The 11,823-nt window shown below is 44.0% G+C and overlaps 1 pseudogene; it reads left to right on the top strand.

Moving 5' to 3' along the window:
• Window positions 1–1,664: 1,664 nt before the first annotated feature.
• On the top strand, window positions 1,665–2,701 carry LOC148021895 (eukaryotic initiation factor 4A-13-like; annotated as a pseudogene).
• The last annotated feature ends 9,122 nt before the right edge of the window (window positions 2,702–11,823 follow it).

Raw genomic sequence — 11,823 nt, 5'->3', positions numbered from 1 at the left:
CCGTGCTTCCGACCGTGTTTCCGCAGCACAAAGGAGCGGAAAATGGAAAGAAGGGAAAATAGCAAAAAAAGGCGCAGGATAAAAGCAGAAAAAGATAAAAGCAGAAAAAGGTGCCTTGACCGGTAACCAATCCCTGAAAAATTCAAATGTTCGGACACAACCCTCAAGAAGCTTCGGTGTCGGGCCAAGGCAACGAAAGAGGAAAAAGGAGCACCATTAAAATGCGGAAGAGCCCCCGAATCTGTGTAAAAGAGTGCCAGGCTCGCTCCTATGCAAAGTGTATGCATTAGTTGGGAATAGGATAAATTAAAATGGTGGGAAATGGAAAAAAGGGCCTAGGCTACGGCCGGCCATGTAAAAGAGGGAAAAGGGGATGACCGCCCAAAAAGGATTTAGGGCTTTGTATATAAAGTTGGAAAATGAATGAGAAGCTCATTCTTTGGTGTGTGGCAAAAAGAGTCTTCTTCTTCCTCTCTTCTTCTCTCCTTCTTGCTTGGGTGTGCTCTTGAGAGAGGGAGTGTGAGAGTGTGAGGGAGTGAGTGTGTGTGAGAGTGAGGGATCAAGAGGGTGAAGCTCTTCGCCATCTCCTCTTCTCTTCTTCTCTTCTCTTCTCTTCCCTTCTCTTGCGTTGTCGTATTGCTGCGCATTCGAGATGTGAAAACCACCCGAAAGTTGTGTGTGCGATTTAATACTTTATGCACACTTAGTTGTTGTGATTATATTTATTCTCTGCGTATAAGTATAGATGCTCACATGAAGGGCTTCACTTCAGATGTTTTTGTTAATAGCACACTTATTAATATTTATGGTAATGTGGCAGCATTTTAGAGACAGAGGCGCATTGCAGATCGTTTGAGGAAAGAGAGGTTTCTTAGAGTTTGGAGAGACTGGCAAACTGTTCCATCGTCAATTCGGCCTGGGACAACCATACCAAGTCAACCTTTGGTAGGAATTTTGGCAGCCAAAAACCCCCCAAGAAGCAAAAGTTGCACCTTTACTTGCAAGAAGTGAAATTATAGTTACACGAAATATTGAGTGGGCCAATCTTTTGGTTGGTTTTGAACAAGCAAATCGATATGTTATCATGGACCCTCGAGGAGGATTAATGATGGTTGGGTACATAATTGAATCAAGCCATTGGCTACTTCGTCAATTTCTACACCGAAGGCGGCCATTCACTGCTTCTATTATGGATGCATCAGGCAATGTCCTATTTACTGTGAGGAGACTGCCTTGGTTCATTAACAGCACGATTTATGCTGAGATAGATGGAGGAGTTGTGGGCTTTGCCAAAAGGAAATGGAATTCTGGAAACGATGTCTTCCTCACCTTCTAAAGATATGTGGATAGGGGCTTTTTCTAGAGCCGTGCTTTAGGGGAAAGGAGCCGTGCTTTGGGGGGGGCGCAGAAATCTGAGGAAGAGTATTCGAGGATTGATGGGGAGGAGAACAGGGAGCGCTGGGGTGGCAATATTGACGTCAAGGAAGGCAGACGGAGTGTGGAAGCCTTGAGTAGGACAGAGGAGGACGCCGATAAAGGAAAATCAAGGGAGCTTTGGTGAATTTTGGGGAAGGCACAATATTACAGGAATCATCGAATTCTGTATGCGCTTGCTCGCTGATGTTGGAATTATAAGGACTGGTGTGCTCCAGAGGCAGAAACGAGCAGGTCCTTGGATCTGCTCTTGCCGCCTTGTCTCTCTAGCTTTCTTGCCTTCTGCGCTATGACGGAACTGAAGAAGCATGGCGAGTTCGGAAGGATACGATGCTCGCGTTTACGATGCCAAGATGGAGCAAGTACAACATACTGAACACACGAACTTTTATTTAATTGGTTAGCCTGACTGCAGACGGGGAAGAAATAAGCTCAACTTGGAATGAGGTGTGTGAGAGTTTTGATGAAATGGGACTACATGAAAATCTTCTGAGAGGCATCTATGCATATGGTTTCGAGAAGCCAGCTGCTATACAACAGAGAGGAATAGTGCCCTTTGCCAAGGGCTTCGATGTTATTCAAGAGGCACAGTCTGGAACTGGGAAGACTGCCACATTTTGCTCTGGGATCCTACAGCAGCTTGACTATAGTTTGTTTGAGTGTCAGGGGCTTGTTCTGGCACCTACCCGAGAACTTGCACAGCAGATTGAAAAAGTTATGTGAGCTCTGGGGAACTACTTGCAGGTGAAAGTTCATGCGTGTGTTGGTGGTACAAGTGTTAGAGAGGACATTTGGATTCTTCAGAGTGGAGTACATGTTGTTGTTGGTACTCCTGGCCGCGTGTATGACATGCTTCGACGTAGTTCTCTTCGTCCAGATTACATCAAAATGTTTGTTCTGGATGAAGCCGATGTGATGCTGTCCCGAGGTTTCAAGGATTAGATTTATGACATCTTTCAGTTGCTTCCACAAAAGCTACAAGTTGGAGTATTCTCGACAACCAAGGCCACTGAACCTGCAGGGCTAGTTCCAGTTTTTTAGGAGTGGAGCAGAATATTTTGAGCTTGTTGGTGATTCAGCATAGCTTCCATTCAGTGAAATTTATGTTAAACTGTTTGACAGAGACACCTTTACAGCAGATGATCCTCTGGGGGTTGCTGTGATTCCATTGAACAAAGTGTTTGTGAAAGGATTTTTAACTGCCAATCTCTTACAAAGTACTCAGGAAACAAGGACAATCACAGGGAGAAGTCCAAGCAGGCTTTAAATTTGATGTCCAAGGTGGAGTTTCAAGACAAATTCAGTGCCTTTGACTACAAAGTTTGGTCTCACAATTGAAGATGTGCTTTCTCTTTCTGCTATCAAGGCTGCTTATTGTTCCACAGGATTTGTTGAGTCAATGATTTAAAGAGTTCCAAGAGAAGATTCATAGGGATTCAGACTACATGAAAAATTCATTGATATGAGACTTTGTCTTTGTCAAGACGTTTATTGAAGTTGCTCTTAATCAGATGTAGGTGATTGTATGTCTCATATTATCTGCAATTGAGCTTTCAAATTGAATCTGATCTCGCTAGATTGATCTTCTATCTTGAAATTTATCAAGGTCTTCTGTAGATGCGACTTTGCTTTCGAAAACCCTTCGACATCTTTGGTGAACCCGACGTGAAAGCGTCGCAGAAATTTCAGGATGGGAGACACTTCAGCCTCTATTTCAGCTTCTTCTACAATTCCAGCTACCTCTACTTCAGCTCCATCTATGACTGTTGCGTCAAGTACTTCAACGGAGGATCTAAAACAGATTTTGCAGAATATGTCCATGTATATGCAGCTCCAAAATCAGCAAACACAAATGTATATGCAGCAGCAACAACAATTGCATCAACAACAGTTGTCTCAGCAAAGGCAACTCTATTCGGAGCAGGAGAATGCAAACAGCGCGACTAAGGCTATTGAAGCAGTTGAGAGTGAGAAGAAGCTATTTGACGGGCATAATGTTTCAGCATATTTGAAGACATATGAGATCAAAATGGGATTTTTTGGAGTTCCTACTGGACTTATGAGTAAGTACTTCCTTCGTCTTGTCACACCTGCTTTGAGAACAAAAGTGACTGATCTTTTTATTCAAAATACACATTGGCAATATTTTAAGAAGGCTCTAAAAGAAGAATACTTCCTTGAGGGCTTTGGTATGGCTACTCGGCGGTCATTCCGAGAGTGGGTCTACATGCCAAACAAAGGTCTTGCTGCTTCAGAGTTGATTCGAGAATTCGAAGAGAGGTATAGTCAGCTTGATGCTATTGAACAAAGAGCATTGGATGTTGAAAAAGTTGAGCTTTTCTTGCAAGCTGCAGATCCTGCTCTTCAAGAAGAATTGGGTGAGCTTCTTGAAGATCACACGAAGCCTATGGGTCTTAAAACTGATTGGCAGGATGCTCAGGATGCAGTCTCGACTTTGACCAAGAGGAGGATATGGAAGACTCGCTTACAGAATGGTTCCATGACACCTACACTATCATCTGCTCCTATGCCTACTTCTATCCCTGTTATTTCTTCTCCTCCTCAGCTAGTTTCTTGGCCTATGCCAGTGCCTACTATTTCTACTCCACCTATTCCTCCTGTTCCACGACCGATGCCTACACCTTCTGCTCCAAAACCATCCGCTCCATCGGTGCCTAACTCTATTGATGATATAATCAAAGGCATCACAGATTTGACACTTGAGTCAGTCAAAGCGGAGTTAGTAGGAAAGTTGAAGGAGCAGTTTGCTTCAACTGTGCCTACTACTTCTTCTAGTGCTCCTACTGCACCTAGGAGTGCTCCTAGTGCTCCTAGGAGAGATGGAAGATGTATTTGGTGTGATAGTACGGAGCATCAGCATTGCAGGGATTGTGACTCTTTCCAAGATGCAAGGAGGCAGAATTTGGTATATTGGGGGCAAGATGGTAAGATTTGGTTGACTGAGACAGGAGCTCCACTTGCTACCAACTTTGGTAAAGGTGGAATGAAGAAGTTAGTGGAGGACATGGCTGCGCGTACTTCTTATGTGACAGCTAGAGGTGATGCTTCTGCATATGGAGTACAGATTGAGAAGGGATTGGAGACTCAGTCCGCACTATGGACTTATGCTATGGAGACTGCAAACAAGGGGAAAATTCAGCAAACTGTTTTGACTAGTGTAGGCTCTAGCATCAGATCAGAGACAGGTTGGGACTCGCCTGTTGACAAGTATTCTATTTATGCTTATTTGGCTAAATCTCATGGTGCAGATGTATTTGTTGAGGAGAAGCGTAAGAGGGATGAAGAAAATCCAAGTGCAGCTAAGAAGACTAGAGGGGGTGAGTTTGTTACTCCACCTACTACAGGATCGTCTTCAAGACCAGGGCCAGATCGACAGATGGAGGATGCTCAAAAGAGAGAAAAGAGGCAAGAGCCTAGAGAGAGAAAGCAACCAGGATTCAGATTGATGTCCGATATTGAGACATCTACAGACATGAAGAAAATCTTTAATGATAAGATACTTGGCAGTGAGGTGACTTTCACTATTTCTGAGATTTTGAGCATCTCAAAAAGAGAGTTTCAGGATCAGTTTCAAGAGGTCCTGAAGAGGAAGAGACATGCATTGGCTACCACTGACACACAGGGAGTTTTGATTGGAGAGTTGGATGAGGATGATGATGAGGTTATGGTTAATAATGCTTCTGTTTTGCCTCAGGTAGAGAAGAGGGTTCAGCCTATGCATTATGCTGAAATTGATGAGCCAGTTTTGATACCACGTAGTCACTTTTTGCGGAGCCATTGGGCTAGGGCAACTATAGAGACGATGGTAAAGATTGGAGAGAAACAGGTGCCTTATGTTGCATTGGTTGATCATGGTTCAGAGATTAATCTCATTGTTCGTGGAGTTTATGACAGTAATAGATGGCCTATGGATGTAGAGCATGGGTGGCGTATGAGAGCCGCCAATAACACTACAGGTGTTTCATATGCTGCTTGCCCTAGTGTCAGGGTTTCTATTGGTGATGTAGAGGAGGATTTTCATTTCTTTGTGCAGGATTCATGCTCTTATCCCATAATTCTTGGTCAGCCATTCATTACAGAGATGCACATGGAAACAAAGGTCATGGATGATGGATCTGCTTATGCACGGATTCGCAGTAAAGATGGTATGAGAGCAGTTCAGTTTATGACTGTATGTGTGAACCATGTTAGAAACAGAGATACTCTCAGAGATGCACCCTTGCCCACTGTGAGGGATTCGGGTTTTCATTAGGTACCGCCGTTTCGCGAGACGACGGTGGTACAGAGGAGAGGAGATTGGAGTTCTCGCCTCCTGGCAACAGTGTTTTCTCCTCCGGTTATGTTGGGATTTCAGCAAATAGTTCAATGAGCTATCAGAAGACTTCTAGGTTGCCTAGAGCTGCCACGCAGTATATATGCAGGAAGGAGAAAAATTTGAAAAATGCAGGAATTTTGGAGGATGATGAGCACATAGATGGGATGTATGACAGTGTGATTTGTGCAGATACGATGACAGAGATGGGAGATATGCTGAAAACTGATATGCTGAATTGTCATGGTAATGTATTAGTGCAATCCTTGGACATGTTTCATGAAATTGCAGATTTTGTGTCACAGATTGAGTCAGAGGCTGAGGAAACTCAGCAAAGAGTGTTGAGTGCTGAAGAAATTCAGCAAACAGAGTTTCCAGCTGATTATGATCAGCTTTCAGAGAGACAGAGGGCTGAAAATTTTCAGCCAACAGAGTTTACTACTGAAATATTTCAGCATTCAGAGTTTGGGGCTGTTTCTATGCAGTCCATAGAGCAGAGGGCTGAGAATATTCAGCCATTGGAGTGCAGAATTGCTGATTTACAGCAAGCTTTATGTAATGCAGAAGAGCATAATGAAGCCAGGGTTGACACGAAATACAAAACTGTGGATAAGAAGGTGAAGCCGGTTGCTGTACCGCTTCCACCTGACAGTGATCAGCAAATAGAGAGGGCTGCTAAACAGCAAATTTTGAGGAATCCGGAGCATATTGGTCATAAATTTTCAGCAGAGACACTTGCTGAATTGAAAATTGGAAATGGTGATTTCTTGTTACCCATGGAGAAGCAATGCTTTCAGGAGATGCTTAAGCGTCATGGAAAGGGATTTGATTTTGTCCCACATGAGATTGGATGTGTGAATCCTGATATTGTTGCTCCTATGGTCATTTTTACTATTCCTCATATTCCATGGAATCTCCGACCTATTCCAGTGCCTAAAGCACATTTGCCAAAGCTGATTGATTTATTGAATGAGAAAATCAGGATGGGAATCCTTGAGCCTTCATCTGCACCATACTCAAACAGGTGGTTTATAGTTCCAAAGAAGAATGGTACTCTTCGATTTATTCAGGACATGCAGCCAGTGAACAGAGTTACTATCAGGAATGTTGGTATAGGTCCAGTTGTGGATGAGTTTGCAGAGGCATTTGCTGGACGTGCCATCTATTCTTTGGGTGATTTGTATTCAGGATATGATCAGTTTCAGCTGGCTTTGGAAAGCAGGGACATAACCACCATGAGAACTCCTATTGGGCTTGTCAGGATGTGTACCTTGCCTCAAGGTGCCACTAATTCTGTTGCGCATATGATGAATGCCATGCATAAGGTCCTTCGTGATTACATACCTCAGCTTACTATGCCTTTCTTGGATGATGTGCCCATTAAGGGGTGTGCAGAAGAAGAGAAGAATGAGAGCCTAAATGAGCAGGGATGCAGATACTTTGTGGCTGATCATATTTCAGCATGTGAGAAGATTTTGGCCAGGTTAGAAGAAGTGAACTTGACACTTTCAGGGCAAAAATCTGTTTTTGGAGTGAATGAGGTTGTCATTGTTGGGCATATGTGTGGATATTATGGCAGGAAACCCTCACTTGATAAGGTGAATGCTATAGGCAAGATTGCAGAGTATTGTTCTACTACTTCAGAGGTACGGAGATTCATTGGTGCTTGTGTGTTTTATATGATTTGGATACCTCATTTTGCACACATAACAGATTGTTTGTATCAGCTGCTTCGAAAGGGGCAGAAATTTTATTGGGATGAGAGCCACATTAAAGCCATGCGGAAATTGAAGAAGTTATTGCAGAATGCTCCTACTCTCAGAAAAGCGGATTATAACTGTGATAGGCCTATTGTATTGACAGTTGACACTAGTCCAATTGGCATAGGTTGGGCTGTGGGTCAAGATGATGCAGATGGAAATAGGTATGCTATTCGGTTTGGGGCGAAAGTCCTAAACGAGAGACAGAGGAGATATCCGCAAATCAAGAGGGAGTTATCGGGGATTGCCACGGCTCTCAAATGTGACAAGGAGTACTTTATTGGAGCTTCAGTTGTGGTAGAGACAGATTGCTTGCCATTGATTGGTATGATCACGAGTTGCTCTACTCCGGATATAGCCATGTTGAGATGGATTGCATACATCAAGTCATTAAATCCGGAATTTAAACACATAGCAGGGAAGGATAATCCAGTGGCAGATATGTTGTCTAGAGCCAGATATGATGATGAGGAGACTCTACTTGCAGAAGAGGATGATGCAGAAATTTCAGCCACTATGGTTGATCATGTTTGTCATGTCTATGATATTATGGCTTTCATAGAAGATCTCTATGTTGGAGATTGGTTGCAGATTGGCAGGTACCTTAGTACACTAAGCAAAAGAGATGAATGGACAGATGAAGAGTTCAAGAAGATCAGAAGGAAAGCCTATGGTTATTTTCTCAAGGACGGATTTCTTTGGAAGCATCCAAAGAAAAGAGGCGGATTACCTTTGCGGGTTGTCTGCGATAGAGAGACATAGTTACAGGTGATGAGGGAGTTTCATGAGAGTCCTTGGGCTGGTCATAGAGGAGTGTGGGCTACTTATGAGAAAATCAAGGAGAAATATTGGTGGAAAGGTATGTATAGAGATGTTTCTCACTTTGTTGAGACTTGCAGAGACTGCCAGATGTATTCAGTAGTGCGTCATAGAGATGAGCTTCATCCGACCTATCCGCTATGCATTCATTATAAGTGGGTAGTTGATTTGGTTACCATGCCTATGGGTCTATGGCAGATGAGATACATTATTTTGGCTAGAGAGGATCTTACCAATCATGTTGAGGGCAGATCTTTGAGAACGAAGACCACTAGTGTAGTGTGTAAGTTCTTATTGGAGGAAATTTTCTGCAGGTATGGTTGTGTGGGTAAGATCACTGCGGATCGTGGTGAATTGGATGCAGATGAAGCTAGGGAGTTTTTCTCTCAGCTAGGAATCAAGTTGGCTCTAACCACAGCATATAATCCAGAGGGAAATGGGAAGAGTGAAAGAGGGCATCCGCCGATAGTGAAAGCATTAGCCAAAGCATGCAGCGGACGGATTGGAGAATGGCTGAGACTTCTACCATTTGCTTTGTGGGCTGATCGTACGACTCATAGTGTTACCACAGGATATATGCCTGCAGAGTTGATGTATGGTCAGAAACCTGTTATGCCGATTGAGACTTGTGCTTTGACTTGGTCAGTTTTACCTTGGCAGGAGGATTTGACGAGAGAGGAGCTCTTAGCTCTTCGGATTCGGCAGTTGGAGAGGAGACCTGAGGATATTCAGCTAGCTATTGATAGGTTGAAAGTTGCTAGACTAAGGAATAAGGACAGGTTTGATAGCAGGCATTGCTTACGGCCTAGAGCAATAGAAGAGGGAGATTGGGTATTGGTCTTTGATAGCAGCCTTGAAAATCAGCATACTGCACTTCGGAAGATGGTGAAAAGATGGTTTGGGCCATACATAGTCAGACATGTCTTTGATAATGCAACATATGAGCTGACAGAATTGGATGGGACAGTGCTTAGAGTGCCTATTGCTGGAAAAAGAATCAAGATTTTCAAGAAAAGGGATGATGAGGACTATGCATTGGAAGAATTTTCAAGAGAAGAGCAATGACAAGAAACTCCAATGGAAGAGACAGATGATATGGCTGATAATCTTGTTGATCTACCGGAAATGCATAACAAAGAGATTGATTTGTTTGTGGATCTTGATGATAATGATCATGGGTAGTTGGCCCATCCGGAGGATGCGCAGGATTAGAGGGGGTGGATGTCGTATTGCTGCGCATTCGAGATGTGAAAACCACCCGAAAGTTGTGTGTGCGATTTAATACTTTATGCACACTTAGTTGTTGTGATTACATTTATTCTCTGCGTATAAGTATAGATGCTCACATGAAGGGCTTCATGTCAGATGTTTTTGTTAATGGCACACTTATTAATATTTATGGTAATGTGGCAGCATTTTAGAGACAGAGGCGCATTGCAGATTGTTTGAGGAAAGAGAGGTTTCTTAGAGTTTGGAGAGACTGGCAAACCGTTCCATCGTCAATTCGGCCTGGGACAACCATACCAAGTCAACCTTTGGTAGGATTTTTGGCAGCCAAAAACCCCCCAAGAAGCAAAAGTTGCACCTTTACTTGCAAGAAGTGAAATTATAGTTACACGAAATATTGAGTGGGCCAATCTTTTGGTTGGTTTTGAACAAGCAAATCGATATGTTATCATGGACCCTCGAGGAGGATTAATGATGGTTGGGTACATAATTGAATCAAGCCATTGGCTGCTTCGTCAATTTCTACACCGAAGGCGGCCATTCACTGCTTCTATTATGGATGCATCAGGCCATGTCCTATTTACTGTGAGGAGACCGCCTTGGTTCATTAACAGCACGATTTATGCTGAGATAGATGGAGGAGTTGTGGGCTTTGCCAAAAGGAGATGGAATTCTGGAAACGATGTCTTCCTCACCTTCTAAAGATATGTGGATAGGGGCTTTTTCTAGAGCCGTGCTTTAGGGGAAAGGAGCCGTGCTTTGGGGGGGCGCAGAAATCTGAGGAAGAGTATTCGAGGATTGATGGGGAGGAGAACAGGGAGCGTTGGGGTGGCAATATTGACGTCAAGGAAGGCAGACAGAGTGTGGAAGCCTTGAGCAGGACAGAGGAGGACGCCGATAAAGGAAAATCAAGGGAGCTTCGGTGAATTTTGGGGAAGGCACAATATTACAGGAATCATCGAATTCTGTATGCGCTTGCTCGCCGATGTTGGAATTATAAGGACAAGTGTGCTCCAGAGGCAGAAACAAGCAGGGAGGATTAATGATGGTTGGGTACATAATTGAATCAAGCCATTGGCTGCTTCGTCAATTTCTACACCGAAGGAGGCCATTCACTGCTTCTATTATGGATGCATCAGGCAATGTCCTATTTACTGTGAGGAGACCGCCTTGGTTCATTAACAGCACGATTTATGCTGAGATAGATGGAGGAGTTGTGGGCTTTGCCAAAAGGAGATGGAATTCTGGAAACGATGTCTTCCTCACCTTCTAAAGATATGTGGATAGGGGCTTTTTCTAGAGCCGTGCTTTAGGGGAAAGGAGCCGTGCTTTGGGGGGGCGCAGAAATCTGAGGAAGAGTATTCGAGGATTGATGGGGAGGAGAATAGGGAGCGCTGGGGTGGCAATATTGACGTCAAGGAAGGCAGACGGAGTGTGGAAGCCTTGAGCAGGACAGAGGAGGACGCCGATAAAGGAAAATCAAGGGAGCTTCGGTGAATTTTGGGGAAGGCACAATATTACAGGAATCATCGAATTCTATATGCGCTTGCTCGCTGATGTTGGAATTATAAGGACAGGTGTGCTCCAGAGGCAGAAACGAGCAGGGAGGATTAATGATGGTTGGGTACATAATTGAATCAAGCCATTGGCTGCTTCGTCAATTTCTACACCGAAGGCGGCCATTCACTGCTTCTATTATGGATGCATCAGGCAATGTCCTATTTACTGTGAGGAGACCGTCTTGGTTCATTAACAGCACGATTTATGCTGAGATAGATGGAGGAGTTGTGGGCTTTGCCAAAAGGAGATGGAATTCTGGAAACGATGTCTTCCTCACCTTCTAAAGATATGTGGATAGGGGCTTTTTCTAGAGCCATGCTTTAGGGGAAAGGAGCCGTGCTTTGGGGGGGGCGCAGAAATCTGAGGAAGAGTATTCGAGGATTGATGGGGAGGAGAACAGGGAGCACTGGGGTGGCAATATTGACGTCAAGGAAGGCAGACAGAGTGTGGAAGCCTTGAGCAGGACAGAGGAGGACGCCGATAAAGGAAAATCAAGGGAGCTTCGGTGAATTTTGGGGAAGGCACAATATTACAGGAATCATCGAATTCTGTATGCGCTTGCTCGCTGATGTTGGAATTATAAGGACTGGTGTGCTCCAGAGGCAGAAACGAGCAGGTCCTTGGATCTGCTCTTGCCGCCTTGTCTCTCTAGCTTTCTTTCCTTCTGCGCTGTGACAGAACTGAAGAAGC

This window comes from Lygodium microphyllum, chromosome 17 (genome assembly GCF_053477565.2).
Source record: "Lygodium microphyllum isolate KBCC chromosome 17, Lygodium_microphyllum_v1.1.10, whole genome shotgun sequence".
Classification (NCBI taxonomy): domain Eukaryota; kingdom Viridiplantae; phylum Streptophyta; class Polypodiopsida; order Schizaeales; family Lygodiaceae; genus Lygodium; species Lygodium microphyllum.
Note: the sequence above shows the minus strand (reverse complement) of the source record. Positions and strands in the feature narration are given on the sequence as shown.